Source organism: Danio rerio, chromosome 25 (assembly GCF_049306965.1).
Source record: "Danio rerio strain Tuebingen ecotype United States chromosome 25, GRCz12tu, whole genome shotgun sequence".
Lineage (NCBI taxonomy): Eukaryota > Metazoa > Chordata > Actinopteri > Cypriniformes > Danionidae > Danio > Danio rerio.
The window spans coordinates 9,020,001-9,022,954 of NC_133200.1; positions in this window are offsets into that span (position 1 = coordinate 9,020,001).

Here is a 2,954-nt window from a genome sequence, read left to right on the forward strand (position 1 = left end):
TTTTTTTTTTTTTTTTTTTTTTTTACATTACTTTTAACTCAGGATTAATATAGTTTTTTACTTTAGTAAATCATACAAAACATTATATATATATATCCGTTTTAGTTTTTTATTTCTCTTCCTCATAGATATTTTTTTTTAATTCATTGTTTATTGGCTTTATTAAACATAAAACCAAAGCAAAAGCAGGATAAACATACAAACAAAACAAAACAAAAACAGATTACAGTATACACAAGTATAATAACAAAAGTCATAAAAAAAACAATAAACGATAACAACAAATTACAACAACACTTATTATGAAAACACATCTGAGGTGGTCAGAGGTTTATTAGAGGCATCCATATTTTTTGCAAGACATCCCCCTGGTTTTGGTTTAAATGTTTAAGGCCTTTGTTGGATCCAACAGAGAGTTTTTTGTAGATCTAGTTTCAATTCAGTTTTCAATTCAGTTGCATCTTTCTTCTTTAGCATTTGAGTTTTTTTAATGTTAAGAGGTTTGCCTTGTGTTTTGTTACGTACAGTTGAAGTCAGAATTATTAACCCCCCTTTGAAATTTGTTTTCTTTTTTTTTATTATTTCCCAAATTATGTTTAACAGAGCAAGGAAATTTTCACCGTAAGTCTGATAATATTTTTTCGGTCACACTTTACAATAAGGTTCATTAGGTAATGTTAAATAATGCAATTACTAAGATGAACAAACAATGAACAATACATTTACTACTGTATTTGTTTATGTTAGTTAACACTAGTTAATGATAATACAGTAAATCATTGTTCGTTCATGTTAACTCATGGTGCATTAACTAATGTTACAAGCATGGACTTGGATGTTAATAATGCATTAGTAAATGTTCAATTATGATTAATAAATGCTGTACATGTGTTTTTCATGATTAGTTCATGTTAGTAAATGCATTAACTAATGAACCTTATTGTAAAGTGTTACCATTTTTTCTTCTTGAGCAAGTCTTATTTATTTTATTTTGGCTAGAGTAAAAGCAGTTTAACATTTTTTTTAGCTCAATTTTAATGTCAAAATTATTAGCCCCTTTACAGAACAAACCATCGTTATACAGTAACTTGCCTAATTCCCCTAACCTGCCTAGTTACCCTAATTAACCAAGTTAAGCCTTTAAATGTCACTTTAAGCTGTATAGAAGTGACTTTATCTAGTAAAATATAGTTTACTGTCATCATGGCGAAGATGAAATAAATTAGAAATGAGTTATTAAAACTTATGTTTAGAAATGTGTTTTAAAAAATTATCTCCGTTAATCAGAAATTGATTTGTTATTTTAATTAGTATTGGTTGTTTTCAGCCCTTTGGGCTGTGTTGTGTTGTAAAAAATGTGCTAAATACAGTAAATTAACCACTAGTGAAGATGAACAAAAATGATCGTAAAGACATGAGGGCGAGTAATAAATAACAGAATTTTCGCTTTTGGGTGCACCACACCTTTAATGTAGATTTTTCCACGAATTGCTCTTGAACTAACTCGAACTCGGAGCTTCTAATTAATAAGCCAATGTACAGCAGTCCTCAGTGTACATACATAACATTCATGTCAAACGAGGCAGAGTCAACAGAAACTCAAGGCACTATAACAGTATTAGTTTATCTAATCGATGTTTTATGTTTGTTCCCTCCCTTTGCCAACAATGTGTCGTGTCTCATAAGGAAGAGCTCTGGCATTTTCTGAAGAACAGCTGTTTCTTCTGGAGCGTCAACACTTTCGTTTGCGGTGCCACTAAAAGGCGGAGCCATGATCTCGCTTCACATGCACATCAAAAAAGCTGATGTTTGCCTTTGGTGGAACTTTTTTTGTGCTGCAGAGAGATGTGTTTGATGGCTTGGCCTGCTCTGAGTATCAGCAAATTATGATATTTGCTGTTGATTGAATGATGATTTACAAAGGAGTGCCTAAATTTACTTGCCGTCTGATGAGTTGCCAGCCTTCTAATTATACAATGGCTGATAAATAAGATCCTGTCAATAAATACTAGTAGATTTTATTATTTAATTAAGAATTTTTGTTTAAATGTCTTTAAATAAAAAAAACTGTTTTGCAATTCTATGTAGTTATTATAATTTTTTTTTACTTCATTATATTATTTTTCAATTGTGTTTGTAATAATAATATTAAATATTTTTATTTAATAATTAATTTTATTCCTAATGAAACTGTAATTTTTTTGCAAGACATTCATTCATTCATTTTCCTTTGGCTTAGCCTCTGATTCATCAGGGGTCTCCACAGCGGAATGAACCGCCAACTTTTCCGGCATATGTTTTACGCAGCGGATGTCCTTCCACCTGCAACCCAGTACTGGGAAACACCCATAAACTCTTGCATTCACACATACACTAATACACTGCGGCCAATTTAGTTAACCCAATTTCCTAATAACGCAGGTTTTCAGACTGTGGAGGAAACCGGACCACCTGGAGGAAACCCACGCCAACACGGGGAGAACATGGAAACTCCAGACAGAAATGCCAACTGACCCAGACAGAACTCGAACCAGCGACCTTCTTGCTGTGAGGCCACCGTGCCTCCACAACACATGCAGGTCTATTTAATTACATAAATCTATCAGAAATAATAGGTTATAAATAATATTTATTTTAGTTTCATAGCCACCAAGATTTGTTTCTAAAGTGCTTAAGGTTTTAAAATGATAGTTAAACCCCCCCAGTGTGAAAACATACTTAAGAATTTTAATACTGTATGACTTCCATAGTATTTTTTTAATTCCCATTATGGATGTTAATGGCTGCTTTTTTCCCCAACATTCTTCAAGCCTTTAGTTTTGGAGGTCAACTCCTCAACTATGCTTTTAAGCAGGGTGCGAATTATACATTGACGATCTGAGGGGTCAACTCTTTCAGCAGTGTTAGTTTTTGTAATACGTGCTTCAGTGGCTCAAATGTATGCATTTATTTAA